The following is an 18,332-nucleotide window of genomic DNA, read 5'->3' as shown; positions in this document are numbered from 1 at the left end:
AAGGTGTCTCTGGCATTTAAATAAGGGAGTAGTCACAAGAAATTAATGTTTAAAATTGTAACTCCTTTACTAAATACAACAATTGTCAATATGGAAATCCTGCTAAATTGTTTTCATTCAAGAACTAAGCATATACTGCATAAATTAGAGTGATATAATATACTAACATAGCAGTGCAAGAACTTATGTTTTGCAGCTGAATTTCTAAATTGAAATGATGAAACTCAGCAGTCATTTTAATTTTCACAAAGTGGTCAATAAGATTATTACATTTCTTATTTGCATATAACATAAAACCTACATTTGTGTGTGTGGCAAAAAGTCTTACTATATTTTAGTTAAGTAGAGACAGCATAAATGATGAAAACCATCAAATACTCAGAAGCTTTCCTGGTTAAGTTTAGAACCATCTCTATGTGCACGTGTGTCAGTTTATGTTTCTAAGTATACAGCTATCTATAGAAATAAAAGAAAAATACTTACCATTTTTTGTGTACTGACTTGGAGCTAAACAGCATCTTGTTTATTTGAGAGATCACTTTTAATATTATCGGCAAAGTTTTGTGTTAGAGATTATCTCTATAGGCTTAAATAGGTTTGACACTGAACAAATTCATACACTAAATAAATCTATGGGCTCTGCTTTAAATTCAAGTATGCTTGATTTCAGGCCCAAATTATAAAGCCCATTGTAGTCCCACCTAATACAAGAGGTTTTCCAAAGGTTCTGTAGTATATATTCACATAAAATAGAAATTTTAAAATTTATACATATAATCTTAAAGTATAATGCTTAAAAATTCATTATAAATGAGTAATTAATGTGACATATTACTATTAGAATTTGGAAAACAACTTTTTGAGAAAATTTTTTAATTAAAAAAGTAATATTTTTTAAATGTATATTCATATAAAAGATTTGTTTATAGAAGACCATGGCTATACCTTTCAACAAATTCTATGCTCCATTCCCAGCTTTACCACTTACTAACTAGGTGATATGAGACAATTTATGCAAATATTTTTTTCTTAGTTTCATCAACAACAAATATATACATACATATACAATAAGCATATACATATATATACACAGAAATATATATATAACACAAAAACACACACACATATAATAAACACAATAAACATATGTATATATATGCACACAGAAATATACCTATAATGTACAAATGCACACACACACACACATAAAAAATCTAGAAAACTGTACAATTTTCAGATCGTGGTCTTCAAACATTGAACAAGAGTCTGAGGGAACTGTGATATAGTACTAAGAAGAGGAAAACAAATGATGGAAGAAGGTATAATAAATCCTTGGCTTTTTGCCTGGAAACAATTTCCAGACATCAGAACTAGAAAGGAGGAAAACACAGAGTCCAGCAGTCATCTTGAATTGAAGAATTAAAGAACAGTGTTAAAGGAGGCAGGCACAATGAGAATTTTTAGGGCATAGTGTTGGGAAGGAGGAATATGCAGAGAAAGAGCTGCAGAAATGAGTAAAACATCGAGTCCCACATCGGGCTCCCAGCTCCTTGGGGAGTCTGCTTCTCCCTCTGACCTTCTCCCCTCTCATGCTCTCTCTCTCTCTCAAATAAATAAATAAAATCCTTAAAAAAAAAAACAAAAACTAATCACACAGCTAAGCAGAAAAATATCTCCCTTAAAAAATAGACATTATAGAGACATAATTCATAATTATAAATTCATAAAGATTATAGATATGCCCAAAGGTTTAAATAACAATAAGTACAATGAGAGAAATGTATATATATAAAAGCACCAAATATCTGAAAAGAAAACTATGTGGTGGTTTTAGAGTAGACACGGTAGAGTAAATATCAGTGAAATGGAAGATTTATAAATAGAAATTATCCAAATAATAGAAAATGATAACCTGACCTTAAAATGCTGAAATATCAATACAAGCTTTGTTGACTTGGGCAACATTGTTAAGTGTTCTAATGCATGTGTTATTGGAATCCAGAAAAGTTGAGGGGAAGAAAACATATTTGCAAAATAATCACCAAAAATTTTTCAAATTAGGTGAAAACTTTAAACTTATTATTCTAATTTAGATAGTAAATCCCAAGGCAGATAAATATTTTTAAGAAATGAACACACACACATCAATAAGGATCATAAATGAGTTCCAGGAAACCACTGATAAAGAGTATTTTTTTTTTTTTAATAACTGTTAAACAGAAAACATTTAAAGGCCCATTAGGTTCAGAAACAGGTAACAAAAACAAAATATTCTTATCAGAATCAATGCTACTATATTCAGAAAACAGTAGAATCACATATTTGAAGTACTTAAAGATTAAGGACGGGGCGCCTGGGTGGCTCAGTGGGTTAAGCCGCTGCCTTCGGCTCAGGTCATGATCTCAGGGTCCTGGGATCGAGTCCCCGCATCGGGCTCTCTGCTCAGCAGGGAGCCTGCTTCCTCCTCTCTCTCTGCCTGCCTCTCTGCCTACTTGTAATCTCTCTCTGTCAAATAAATAAATAAAATCTTTAAAAAAAAAAAAAAAGATTAAGGAAAAAGCCTAAACTTATCTAGTAGTCTGTGGTTTAACAAACATATGGTACAACCACATTATGGAATAGTACTCAACAATTAAATAGAAACTAACTTTTTTTTTAAAGATTTTATTTATTTATTGGACAGACAGAGATCACAAGTAGGCAGGGTGGTAGGCAGAGAGAGAGAGGAGGAAGCAAGCTCCCTGCTGAGCAGAAAGCCCAATGCAGGGCTCAATCCCAGGACTCTGGGATCATGACCTGAGCCGAAGGCAGAGGCTTTAAGCCACTGAGCCACCCAGGCACCCCTAGAAACTAACTTTTAAAACACATAACAAGTTACATGAACCTCAGGGAATTATGATATGTGAATAATAATTTCAAGTGAATACATGGTATATGATTCCATTTATATAGTATTCATGAAATGGTGATATAGAAAAGGGGAGCATATCTGTGGTTGTTAGGAATTTGAGTTTGAGTGGGTGGAGATGCCTATGAAGAAAAACCATGAGGGGAGGATTCGGTGATGGTAGATTGATATCTTAACTGAGGTGTAAGTTATATGAAGCCACACATAGAATAGCAGTACTCCACCCACCCCGCCCCATCATATACACAGGATAGACTGTATAACTAGTGAAATCTGAACACACTGAGTGAATTCCCTGGCTTTGATGTTCTGCTATAGACATGCATGATGTTAACATTGGTAGAGCCCGAGTGAAGGGTGTATACAACCTTGTTGCACATTTGTTGGTTATTTCCTTTGAATCCATTATTATTTCAAAATAAAATTTTTTAAAACTGAGGCATGTGAAGATGGAGGGGGAAAAAAGCCAACCTAGATTTCTATATGCAAACAAAATTTTTCAAAATAATAAAATATCAAAAGTTGACAGAATCTACTTTGATCACTAGATCTGAACTATAAGAAATGTTAAAAATATGATGTAGCTCCTGGATATCAACCTTTTGTCTGTACTGTCATTTGCAAATATCTTCTCCCATTCCGTGGGTTGCCTCTTTGTTTTTTTGACTGTTTCCTTTGCTGTGCAGAAGCTTTTGATTTTGATGAAGTCCCAGAAGTTTATTTTCGCTTTTGTTTCCTTTGCCTTTGGAGACGTATCTTGAAAGAAGTTGCTGTGGCTGATATCGAAGAGATTACTGCCTATGTTCTCCTCTAAGATTCTGATAGATTCCTGTCTCACGTTGAGGTCTTTTATCCATTTTGAGTTGATCTTTGTGTACGGTGTAAGAGAATGGTCGAGTTTCATTCTTCTACATATACCTGTCCAGTTTTCCCAGCACCATTTATTGAAGAGACTGTCTTTTTTCCACTGTATATTTTTTCCTGTTTTGTCGAAGATTTATAATGAACTCCTCAAACTCAACCCACATGAAACAGACAAACACATCAAAAAATGGGCAGAAGATATGAACAGACACTTCTCCAATCAAGAAATACAAATGGCTATCAGACACATGAAAAAATGCTCATCATCATTAGCCCTCAGGGAGATTCAAATTAAAACCACATTGAGATATCACCTTACACCAGTTAGAATGGCCAAAATTAACAAAACAGGAAACAACATGTGTTGGAGAGGATGTGGAGAAAGGGGAACCCTCTTACACTGTTGGTGGGATTGCAAGTTGGTGCAGCCTCTTTGGAGAACAGTGTGGAGATTCCTCAAGAAATTAAAAATAGAGCTTCCCTACGACCCTGCAATTGCACTCCTGGGTATTTACCCCAAAGATACAGATGTCGTGAAAAGAAGGGCCATCTGTACCCCAATGTTTATAGCAGCAATGGCCACAGTCGCCAAACTATGGAAAGAACCAAGATGCCCTTCAACGGATGAATGGATAAGGAAGATGTGGTCCATATACACTATGGAGTATTATGCCTCCATCAGAAAGGACGAATATCCAACTTTTGTAGCAACATGGACGGGACTGGAAGAGATTATGCTGAGTGAAATCAGTCAAGCAGAGAGAGTCAATTATCATATGGTTTCACTCATTTGTGGAGCATAACCAATAGCATGGAGGACAAGGGGCGTTAGAGAGTAGTAGGGAATTTGGGTAAATTGGAAGGGGAGGTGAACCATGAGAGACTATGGACTCTGAAAAACAGTCTGAAGGGTTTGAAGTGGCGGGGGGGTGGGAGGTTGGGGTACCAGGTGGTGGGTATTATAGAGGGCACAGCTAGCATGGAGCACTGGGTGTGGTGAAAAAATAATGAATAATGTTTTTCTGAAAATAAATAAATTGGGGAAAAAAAATATGATGTAGCTCAAACTAAAATAATATCAAGTAGAATCATGGCTTTATGCAAAGAAATAGAGTTCAGAGGTGGAAAGTATTTCGGTAAATCTAAAAGATATTTTCACATTTTTAATCTCCTTGAAAGATAATTATCTACTTAAAGCAAAAATAACTATCTAAGTTTTATAGCATAGGTATAAGAAAAGCGTATGCTAAAATTAGCACCCCATATCAGATATACTGATAGAAATCTGCAACAGTCTATCTCTTATATGGTTGTTTTTAAGTCCTGTCAGCCCTACTTTCAACTGTCTTTCCATTGCACTCATCTGTCTTACCTGTATATATTTAAGGAGTAGACAGTACTGTCGGACTCTTTCTTTTCACCCATACAAATCAGAGTGTGTAATCAGATTTGGGTCATTTGTACATCTAAGCCTCAGCTTCAAATGGCCAGGACCCATGATACCTTGGTTTTAACTACTCTACTTTAGGTGATACCTTAATCAGGTAATCTCTGATTAGTATCATACTAGAGTTGCAAGTGATAAATTAAGTGAAATTATTTCTGGTTGTGTGTTAGAGCCAAGTGTTTAAGGAGAGGATGGTGAGGACCTCCTGAAATAATTTCCATTTATTATTTACTGATAATAAGGTTTGGTGAGATAAATATAAACTGAACAACTTTCCCCCAATAAGAAAGTCTCAGGTTATAGAAGGTGAGGGGGGGAAAACAATATAGAAAAGTTCTAACAATGAATGATTGCCTTGCCATTTTTCTTATGTTTATATATTTTCTTAAAGAAAATGAATGCATCCTACATTTTAATTAAGAACAATGGTAAAAATAACACAATGATAATTATTTAAAAATAAAATACTAAGCTGTATGCTCATTTTCTTTCTTCTTTCATCTTTTACTCTTCTCTCTTTTTTCTTAAGATTTTATTTACTTGTTTGAACATGTGTACAGGTGTGGGGGAGAAAAAGGGGGAAGAAGGAGAGGATCTCAGATAGATTCCACACTGAGCACAGAGCCTGACTTGGGCTCAATGTCATGACCCTGATGACCTGAGCCGAAACCAAGAGTCAGAGACACTGATACACTGAGGCACCACTCTTCTTTTTCTTTCTTTCTTTCTTTCTTTTTTTTTTTTTTTAAAGATTTTATTTATTTGCCAGATACAGAGAGAGAGAGTACACACAGGCAGGCAGAAAGGCAGGCAGAGGCAGCGAGAGAATCAGGCTCCCTGCTGAGCAAGGAGCCCGATGCGGGACTTGATCCCAGGACCTTGGGATCATGACCTGAGCCGAAGGCAGCGGCTTAACCAACTGAGCCACCCAGGTGTCCCCCCTCTTCTTTTTCTTAATTTAATTTAAATTTAATTTAAAAATTAATTAAATTAAATTAAATTTTCTTAATTTAATTTGATATATATATTTGATATTTGATATATATATCAAATTAAATTTTTTATATATATATACATACACACACACACACACACATATATATATATATTTTTTTTTTTTTCTTCTTGGCAAATTGGAAGAAACCAAGAAAGTTCTGCTTTACCTCAGACAGTGAAAAGTTGAGTTCATAAGAAAGGTTGGGCCTGAGATTTGAGAGAGGTGATGAATAATAAAGAGATCAGAATGCTTTTGAAAAAAATTTTAGAGAAGAAAGAAGTGATTTGGGGATTGTCAAAAAGAGTAGAACTTTGAAGACAGATAAAAAAACTTTCCAGCAAGATTTGCTGCTCCTTATTTTGTGTAAAGTCCCCCAAATCCATAGAAGAATTTCAGTACAATGTTAACAATGTTTGTTTTTACAATGCTTATTATTTTTTCAGGCTTAATTTATATCCACTAAAATTTCGGCAGAATTTTAAAAATACAGAGCTATAAATTTTGACAGATGTATAAACCCATAGAATTGTGACCAAAATCAAGATACAGAATATTTCCATTAATGGCTTAAAAAGATTTTCAAGCTCCTTTACAATAAAATCAACCATAGCAAAATTTGATCTACTTTCTATTGCTATAGGTTAAGTTTTCCTTTTGTAAAAATTTTATTTTGATGAAATTGTGCTGTTTCCTTTTTTGGCTGACTTTTTTTTCCTTTCTTTCCTTTCCAGTATCAGTAATGATACTGAGATTCATCCAAGGTATTATATGTTATCAGTAGTCCATTAATTTTTAATTGTTATGTGTTTCTTCATTATATGCTTACACTATTTCTTTATCCATTTCTTTGGTAAACATGTTTTCTTCTCCCTGGTTTTTAACCGGTATAATTTCTGAATTTAAACAATATGTATATAAAAACAATTTTGCTATTAACTATATATGTACAGACTTGTTACATTATCAGTTTACATTAATAAATAAGGATGCTATAATTAGAATGTTATCTTTAAATATATGTATTGGAATAATTCAACTTGAAATGCTGTAGGTGTCAATTGTATGCCATTGACCTATACAAGAAGCAGAGTTTTGAGTTTTACATAAACCATTGAGGGAGTATGAAAAAAGTCAATAGACTTCTTGAACAGGGAATTCTCATTGGTATTCCATTTTGCAGTTACTTTACTTGAACATAGATTAGAGAAGATTCTGATGTGACTGTTAATCACTAACATTTTTTTGTTTTAGCATAAGGTCTGGTGATTCTTCACACCATGAATTTCATGAGTTGAATGATAATTGACACCTTGACCTCATTATATTGAAAGGGCTATCAATAAAAATAACATTGCAGTATTTTCTAAGAAAATATTTAAATGCAACACTATCTGCCTAATTCTGCATTGAACCATCAGAACCATTTTGGTCCAATGCCACCATAGGTAATTTAGGTTTTATATTGGTCATGCCACACAATCTATATAAGTTTCAAAACTAAATCAATCACGCAGTGGCCCAAATAGATCACAAAGATAGCCAAACTGCAGTTAGCAGAGTCACAGTTCATTTGTATGTGTTTAGACCAAGCAAATGCTAATTAGAGGTCAGTAGAATAAAATTCTCATTGTAAGTATAGTTGCTCTATAGGAAATATGAATTAGTTTTGGTCTCTGTGTCAGTTTATTTGCAAGTGATTTAGTGGGACGCTAAATGAGTGAAAGAGTGGTTCTCTTCTGTGTATATCTCTTTAAAAGGTTAGAAATACACAGTATACAATCTTCATGTGAACAATATTACCCAAACTTTCGTGGATACCTCATTAGTTTATTTAAGTTTTTATTTTAACTCTAGTTAGTTAAGATAGTGTTATATTAGTTCAAGAAGTACAGTATAATGACTCAATAATTCCATACATCATCATGACAAGTGCATTCCCTAATCTTCATCTCCTATTTAAACCATCCCCCCACATTCCTCCTCTCTGATAACTATCAGTTTTTTTCTCAAGAGCCTGTTTCTTGATTTCTCTCTCTTTTTCACTTTGCTCATTTGTTTTGTTTCTTGAATTCCACATATGAGTGAAATCATATGGTATTTGTCTGACTTATTTTGCTTAGCATAATCACTCTATCTGTGTCATTGCAAATATCAAGATTTCATTCTTTTTTATGGCTGAATAATATTCCATTGTATATGTATACCACATCTTCTTTATCTATTCATCAGTTGATGGACACTTGGGCTGCTTTCATATCTTGGCTATGTAAATAATGCATTGGAGTTCATAGTCGCCCTTTGTATTATTGTTTTTGTAATCTTTGGGTAAATACCCAAAATGATTGCTAAATTGTAGGGTAGTTCTATTTTTAATTAGGAACCTTCAAACTGTTTTCAAGAGTTGGTTCACAAGTTTTCATTTCCACCAAATGCTGTCTATATTTCCAGGATATTAGTTGGATTGCTATGATTGATTAAATCACATCCCTAATTCCCAATACTTTTACAAGTCATAATTCTCTGAATCAGATATGTAAGACCCAAAAAAATCTGACTTCCGGTTAACTATCCCATCACTATCTTCAGTCAACTTTAGTTCTAGTCTTTGTACACCATTCTCTTGATGGGCTTTTTCACACTGTGGGGCTTAGCATCCTAGGCTTTTTCAGAAATTAAAAGGACCCCATTGAATGCTAAGGTAGTAGTGGAATGAAGGTGATATGGATGAGATTTGCTTTCTACTCATGCCAGCCCAAAGAGAGTTTTTGTTGTTGTTGTTGTTGTTGTTTTACACTCACTTATTTTTGCCTTTTCCCTTTTTGCCTTAGTTTTTATTCTGGACTTTCTTTGGGTAATAAAGAAGATTCTATTTTCAAAATTTAGATTGAAAATATGCATTAGCTAATTTTCCCATTTCTGTTTATTCACATTAACTTGTATGTTTTCTATAGTTTTTTGCAATCTCTTTTACTTTGAGAGAGCATGGATTTTATCTTAAAGACACATAATTTGTTTTCAGATTAACTAACATATGCCAGAATAGATGTCCAAGAAATTTATTTATTCCATAAATATTTAATGATGACTAAGTGCAGGCACTGTTCTAGGTGTCGCGCATGTCCCTCCTGTCTTGGAGACTTTCTAGTCTAGCAGAGGGAATATGGGTACTTGAGCACAATAAATAAGTAAATAATATAGTGAGTTAAAAGAAGAAAGTGCTGTGAACAACAACAAAAAATTATAGAGTAGGGTAAAAAGGGAATAGGGAAAATTGGTAGAGAGAGATTGAGGAAAAGCTAGTTTTATGTAAGATAGAACAGACCTCATTTCGATAGTGATCAATAAGCAAAGACTTGAGAATGGTGAGAAAGCTAGCCTATGAGTGAGGAACATTCCAGGCAATAGGAACAACCCGTATAATTTGCCAAGAGCGGATACAATGCAGGTCCACCTATGCACCCAACGCATTGAACTTTTAAGACAATTTTCTGTTTGTTATGTCCAGATACATAATCATAAATATTAGTGATAAAAGGGAGCCAAAATAACTTAATTTAGAGGAAGGAATTCAGTCCAAGTGGTTAAGCGACACCTAGTGGCAGGACCAGGACTGACATCAGTTGCTAAGTCTAGAGCAATATATTGCTCTAAGGTTTCTGAAGTGGGTGAAATACTCCCCCGCCTCCCCCGCCTTCGGAGTGACAGTTTTCAGTAGACTTACACAAATTTGAGTAAATGGCTTGCACTTGAAGGATTACCTGACTTTCGTACACCTAATGCCATATCTACTCAATGTTAAACTGTTGTTCTGTTTGTGTGGTAGAGAGAAGGTGGGTATATGCTATCTGTTATGGACCTGAGTCCAGTGGCATCTATGAAAAGTTCTGCATCCTGGAGGGACTAGATTAAGGCAATATCTACTCACTGCCTTTAAATTGTCTAATTTACCTGCTCTCAGGAGTAATAGTTTATTTTTAATGAAATCTCATGTAAAATATTTGATTGTCAACTTATTTTCTTAAAATATAAAAAATATGGTTAATTTGAAAATACAAGAAGACAGGTGTAGGGCCACTAGCATCTAGTTTGGTTATTTTTAGAGGAAAATAGAGATTTACCTTTCATCATTGCATAAGAGATGAGCCAAGGCATGTGTTAGTCTTATCAAATATTCTCATCCTTGACACATTGAATGAAGCAACAAAGAAAAGCACTTAAAAGTCCAGATAGGAGCTGATGTACATACTTGATTGCAATATGTTAAGCACCATGTAGATGTAGAAAGTGCTGTGAGCTAGAAAAGATATAAAATGCTCTGTGTTGAGAGGAAAATAGTACCACTATAAAACAAATACAAATAATGTGCAAAAACAAAATATGATAAGGCATTTACATTTTATAGTGAGTAGCCATATATTTCTGATTCAATAATGTAATCTGTTCTACAGTGAATATTTTAAGATAAATAATACATACTAATGTCCCATAGAAAATTAAATTAGAGAAAAATAACCTCTGAGAAGAGAAAATAGATAAAACTATTAGAAGGAGGTTAAAATTTTTAGGATATGTTTTTTGTGGATTGTAAAAAGATTAAACATTATCAGAGGGGCGCCTGGGTGGCTCAGTGGGTTAAAGCCTCTGCCTTCGGCTCAGGTCATGATCCCAGGGTCCTGGGATCAAGCCCCACATCAGGGTCTCTGATCGGCAGGGAGCCTGCTTCCTCCCTCTCTCTCTGCCTGCCTCTCTGCCTACTTGTGATCTATGTCTATCAAATAAATAAATTAAAAATCTTTAAAAAAATTGTCAGAAACACAGGAACACTTAATAGCCCCAATAAAGAAGTTTAATAATCCTGAACTTTTGGAAAGACTGTCAACAAAGCCAAATGATGGGTCTATGTACTCTCTAGTTATGCTGCACTGCTCCCAGATGCAAGAAAAACATCTAGGAAATATACCAGTGTGCCAATAGTTTAAAAACTTTCTATGAAGTAGTAAAATTATCTCTTTTTAAAATTTTGCAATGCTGTATAAACAGTCTATCAACTATCAATTAGTATGCCTCAAGAAGTGTTAAACATATTGTTTGGTATTAAATATATGAATATACTGTATTAATTTAAAACTCTGTCACAGAAAAGTAACTTTAGGAACTGTCAATTAATTAATTAAGTATAGATAGACAATAGATGTATTTAAGCCTTTTTATAATACAGTGCTTGGCCCTGTGGGTAAAAATGATGAATACTATATTGTCTTTGCTCTCTAGAAATGTAATGAAATGTAGTGGAAGTCGTACGTATAAAGTAATCACTATAATACAATTAAAGTATTTTAGAGGATATTTATGCCAACTAGTCTTAGAGGAGCACATTCAGTTTAAGGGTCTGCAAATGTTTTATGATAATGAGAGATTGAACGAGAGATTGTTTTATGATAACGAGAGATTTAGTTTTCAGAGAACTTTCCTTTGCCCTCTACTTCTGGCTCTACTCTTATTCAGTAGGAAAGCCTATAATGGATTATTTGATAAAAAGTCACAAATAATGGCAAAGAAGACCATTCCAGCATGTACTCTTTGTAATGAGTAAAAAAAGAATTCCCCTGTGGCCCAAAGAAGAGGACATGGAAGGCAGTTACTAAGGCTCTAGCATCTTCGATATTCTAAAAGGAAAAAAAAAAAAAAAACCCTCAACTATTGACTCTTTTTTTTTTTTTTTCAGGTAAAATTTGTCATCCTTTTTCTCAGGGGAAAGAAAATGTACTATAAATAATTTCAAGGTGCCATCCGTTATCCTCTCACAGTGTTGTAATAAAAGAATATGGTCCTTTAAAAGCACAAAATATGACTGCATGATAATTTTAAACAGTAACATTTTTTATTTTTACTTGAAACTCTAGCAAATATTTTTTTAAATAAATCTGTATTACTGTAGCTTCAAAAGCTTCAAAAGTTTCTTACATACTCAATTATTAGGATGACTGGATATATATTCATTCAAAATGTCAATCTTTCAATTTAACTTTCCATGTTAAGATCTTCAACAAACATGAAAATTCGTGTGCTGTCAACTGTTACAGCACATGATTTTTTTGTTGTTGAAATGTAATTGACATGCAGTGCTTTATTAGTTTCTGGTATTTAGCATATTGATTCAACAGTTCTATGCATTACTCAATGTTCACCATGATAATTGTAGTCACCATCTGTCACCATTAAAGGTTATTACAGTGTTATTGATTATAATCCCTATAGTGGTTGCCAGTGGGGTGATGAGTGGGAGGATGGGTGAAACAGATAAAAGGATTAAGAGGTACAAACTTCCACTTATAAAATAAGTAAGTCATAGAGATGAGTAATAGCACAACATTGTTTTGATTTCTGGTTTTCTAATTCTCAGTAAAATTTTCTAGTATTGGGAGTTGTTAAGACAGTCTCATTTATGATTTTACTTTTGGACTGAAGAGATTCTGATAAAACATCAGTGATGTATAAAACATGCATTTTGAATATTTCCTCAAAGTATTATAATTATAGTAAATTAAAGTTTACTAGGATTCTTTTTCTTAGGCCTTTATTATTTCATGTAAATTATGTCACTATTTACCTTTTTTCTTTTCTAAATCCATGTTTCAATATTTCCATTGCTTAATCCTCTAGTTAGGAATCTTTGGTTATGAAAAAACTGGAGAAACAAATCAAACTCCCTTAAGCAGAAATGTAATTTCACCCTCACTTGGGAGAGCTAAAAATAATGTGCTTTCAAGCAAAACGTATTGCAGGAACTTAGAGAAAACATCACAATCCATTATTTTCTTTTTCTCTCCTTTGCTTCTCAGTGTGGGGAGAGAAATGTGGTTGATAACATGATTATCATTCAGCTAGTACCCAAATCTGCCTTTTCCTTTACCTCCTAAAATGAGACAAAACCAAACCAAACCTGAGGAAGTATAAAGATCTGTCTTAATATAACAAATTTAGACACTATTAGACATTATCTGACAGTATTTAGCTACTACTAAGGTACTATTAGACAATCAACTGTGGTAATATAACTGGAATGTCCTAGAACATGGTACATTTATGGCCAGTGATGAAGTATACAAGGAAGGCAGCAGCTCCTCCTTGTTCTACATTCAGAATATTGGGTGAGGAAGGAGCAGTGACTCAAAGAAGGAAGGAGTTTAGGGAGAGAGAAATCAACATTAAGCGTGATGTTACAATATAAATCTTAAAGAGTTAGAAGCATGACTCTGATAAAAATAAAAAGTAAACATGCCAACCTTTTATTAACTAAGTCATTGAGTAAAGTAGTAATATGGTAAAGCTGGTTCAAATATTGAGGGACTGAGATACATATAAGTACATCAAAATGGAGCAGGATAGGGAACCTAGTTTGTGATACTGTAATAGCTTTGTATGGTGACAGATGGTTGCTACACTTGGTGAGCGTTGCATAATGTTCAGAGAAGTTGAATCACTAGGTTGTGCATCTGAAACTAATGTAACATTATGTACTCCTCAAGAAAATAATTGCACACAAATATTTTTAAATAAAGAAATTTACAGTTAATGTACTCCAGTGTTGTAAACCATAACCTTTATAGTTCTTTTTTTATTAGACAAGAGTCATTTACATTGCTGTTGGGCATGAATCATTTACTTGGCTACCAGTAAATACCAATGGATAGAAAATCCAACAAAGGTGTACACCCCTAGAGAATGAGATAATCCTTATTTGGGCCTGCTAGATAACATCCAGCAGAAACTGAAAGAATAATCACAATCCCTTGTCCTATATCCAAATTTGGATTTTTTCCCCCTCCTAATTATGTGTAAGACAGATAATTTTGAGTCAGGATATCTTGTTTCTCAACTTGGCTTATTACTTTCAACCATGCACCGAATCTCTCTGATACCTACCTGGTTCTCAATATCTAAAAATCTGTTTGCCAAACTTTGAATACATTATATATCTTAGGAAGAATAATTCTGTTTTAAACTATGGTGTATATAAACTTATTTGTTGTCATTATACAAGACAACTATAGTGTTCTCCTCTATACCAGCTTTACCTAGGTCTAAATAACAGATGCATTTTGAGAACAGTTCATTTTTAGGCACTACGCTATATTGGAAATCAGAGGTCATTAAAATGTGATACTTGCTGTGAATGATGAGATCAGTTAAAAGAGAAATGAGTAAATTACTATAATGTTAAGAGTGATAAGTACCATAAAGAAATTTTGTCAAAAATTTTCAAATGGCATTGAAGTTTAAGATTAGACATGATCAATCCTGTCTCAGTGTTTGAGGGTGAAGGGTGGGTAGGTGCTTTGTAGGAATTGACACTTGGACCCAGAAAAATAGATATATGAGGTGAAAAGTGTGGATGACCATTCTGATTCTGTCTTCTATATTGGATGGCAGACTTTATGAGATCAAGCTGTCATGTATCTTTTTTATTTTTCAGCTCTGCATTTTCAATATTGTTATTATGATGGCAAGTGGGTGCTCAGTATTTGTTCAAAGAAAGGGTCATAGCAAAAAGACCAACAGAAAAAGCAATACTCATTTTATAGCTTAGTGCTTAATAATATTTCTTTATTCAAACTGAGAGTGAAAACTTGATGATATTACAGTAGTGGATAGATATATTTATTTAAAAATAAGGTGAGAACTCCCCAAAGAATTTAAATTTTTATAAAAAAAACTAGCGTGTTAACTATAGCATGATCCTTAATCTATATTCAAGGTTGCATAAGTGATACTATTTATTAGAGAGAGAAAGATTGAGTGAAGTAAGTGGGTGAGGGAGAGAGGGGCAGAGGGAGAAGGAGAAAGAACCTGAAGCAGACCCCTGTTGAGCACTGAGCCTGACGTGGGGCTTGGTCCATGACCTGAGCTGAAATCAAAGTTAGATCTTAACTGACTGAACCACCCAGGAGCCCCTATTAATAATATATTTTAAGAAGAATATTTAGAATGATAGATTTGTTCTATTTACTTCCAAAGGCAATAAATCATTGGTTTTCCTCCTTTTTCTTGACAGTGTAACAAATAGCCCTCAACTACTCATCAACATCCATAAACCAGACTTGTTAACTAGCAGAAAGTTTATTTTTTTGTTTTTGTTTTTGTTTTGTTTTGTTTTGTTTAAATTACGGGATGTTATCTCCAATCTCACATATTGGCTTGATTTGATGAAAATAAAAATCACTTGGAAATGATTTTCTCAGCTGGGAAATCTTTCAATACAGTTCTTTGTCCTACCATGTTAGATCTCATTTTATCTCTATGTCCTTAAACACTTCAATACCTTTTTACTCTCTTTCCATTTATGAGCATGCCAGTGGCATCTCCAAGTTCCTTCTCATCTCATTTTTGATGTTCCTATACGATTTTATGCCTCATCTTTTTCAGTGAACATAGGGAAGATTTTCAACTAAGTTTTTTCTTAATATCTTCAGTTTAAAATTGGCAAAATGTATTATAAAATGAGAGATGCTCTACCTAAACTAGCAATTAATTTTATTTGATAATCATTAGTTTTAAATGCTGTAATTATTTCACCTTTTTCTGTAAAATGATTTCTGCTTTGGCATTTGAGTAAAAATCTTCTAATTTTGACTACATCTTCATTAATTTTAATTAATTTAAGGATATATGTTTATAAGAATTATTTGCTTCCTTATGATCATTTCTCTACTATAAGTTGTTGGAGGTTATTATTATAGTTTGAAGTTGATGATTGCACATAATTTGTCAATACTCTAATAAAATACAGCAAAAGGAATATAAATTGGTGATTTTTAAAGCTTGAAATATTGTATTTTTTGTAGACTTTCTCTCTCTCTCTTTTTGTTTTCATTTCAAGTTTTTAACTTAAACTCCAGTTAGTTAATATCTAGTGTAATATTAAATTTCAGGAGTAGAATTTAGTGATTCATCATTTATGTACAATACCCAGTGCTCATCACATGTGCCCTCCTTAATACCCATCACCCATTTAGTCCATCCCCCTAAACATCTCCCTTCCAGCCACCCTCAAGTTATTCTCTATGGTGAAGAGTCTGTTTTATGGCTTGCTTCTTCCCTGCCTCTACTATGTTCATCTGTTTTGGTTCTTAAATTCCACATAGGAATGAAATCTTGTAGTCCTGCTCTCAGATGGAATTAAATATTCTTAGATCTGAGTTTAATTTGATACTCATTTTCTACTTTTGGTAGTGTTATTTTCATGCCACTGCCAAATAAAACCAAATTTATTTTTATTCTTTAAGATTATGTTGTGTGTATTATCATATTCAAAACCAGAAATGCATCTTAAGGGAATTACCAAGCTTCATTTTTTGTCTTTTGTGTGCAATGGAAATAGATGGGCTGTCATCCACTATTCATAAAAACATTGTACTCTTTTTTGGATTTTTCCCTATGAAATGTTCTTGCCTTTGGCAGTAGAGCCACATTATTCATTTTTATCACTGAGTCAATGAAAACGATACCTATAAAATAATTAAGGGATCTTATAAATCAAAATGTCTTTGGCTATCAACAACAGTAAAAATATAATTTACATATAATCTTCATTTATAAGTATGGTGTTTCCCTAATACCAAGTAAGTAGCTTTGGAAACATCAATGTTACAATGTTAAAATATGAGTATGTTTTACAGCTTTTACCCACAAGTTTTATATTTTGAATTTGTAGCTTAATGACTATGGGTAATTGTCCCCCTTTAGGTACAACTTCCAAAGGAGGCTTGATAAGTAAGAATGTATTACTATCCTGAAGAGAAATTGGGTTAAACAGATGGTTGGGTGAGAGATTAAAACTAACTTTTGGTGAACTCTTTCATAACAGGGGCTGTGCTTACATAAACTCTTTCAATACACTGAAAACTTCTTGAGGTGACTTTTTCTCAGTTTAGAAATAGGATACTCATAAGTTGTAGCTACACTTCCTAAATTATAAAACCTGTAAGTGTGAAAGTATCAGAATTTGAAAATGGAAATTTTGTGGGGTGTTTTTGTTTTTGTTTTAGATTTGACTTTCAGTCTTTTTTCATTTTTTCTTTAAAAAATCTGGTATAATTAATTATATATAAAATATATTAATATACATAAAATTATATATTTATATATATCACCTCTCTTTAGCCATTCATCTATTGTTAGACACTGGGGCTCCTTTCATATCTTGGCTCTTGTAACCAATGCTACAGTAAACATAAGGGTGCGTATATCTTTTTGAATTAGTGTTTTCATATTCTTAGGGTAAATGCCTAGAAGTGAAATTAATGGGTCATATGGTAGTTCTGTTTTTAATTTTTTGAGGACCTTCATATTTTTTTCCACAGTGGCTGCACCAGTTTGCATTTCTACCAACTGTGCATGAAGGTTTTTTTCTTCCATATCCTGGCCAACACTTTTTTCTTGTGTTGTGTTTTAACCATTCTGACAGGTTTGAGGTAATATCTCCTTGTGGTTTTGATTTGCATTTACCTGATAGTGATTGATGTTGAATACCTTTCCATATGTCTGTTGGCCATCTATATTTCTTCTCTGGAGAAATGTCTATTCATGTCTTCTGCCCATTTTAAATTGAATTAATTGTGGTGTTTTGGGGGATGTTGGGTTGAGTTTTCCTTTATCTTCTATTTTTTGGAATAGTTTGAGAATACTAAGTATTAGCTCTTCTTCAAATGTTTGATAGAATTCACCTGTGAGGTCCTCTGGTCCAGGACTTTAGTTTTTTGGAATGTTTTGTTTTGTTTTAGATTTTTCATTACTGATTCAACTTCATTTGGTAATTGGTCAGTTCAAATTTCCTATTTTGTCCTGCTTCAATATGTGTTTCTAGGAATTTATCCATTTCTGCTAGGTTATCCAATTTGTTGACATATAATTTTTAATAACATCCTGTTATAATCCTTTGTATTTCTGCACTATTGGTTGTTACTTCTCTTTTATTTCTGATTTTGGGTCCACTCTCTCTCTCTCTCTTTTTTTTTTTATGAGTCTGTTAAAGGTTTATCAATCTTATTGATATTTTCAAAGAACAATTCTGAGTTTCATTGGTCTGTTCTATTGTTTTTTTAAGTTATTTATTT

Source organism: Neovison vison, chromosome 13, assembly GCF_020171115.1.
Source record: "Neovison vison isolate M4711 chromosome 13, ASM_NN_V1, whole genome shotgun sequence".
NCBI classification, from domain to species: Eukaryota; Metazoa; Chordata; class Mammalia; order Carnivora; family Mustelidae; genus Neogale; species Neogale vison.
The sequence above is the reverse complement of the archived record's forward strand: the minus strand, read 5'-3'. Positions refer to the sequence as shown.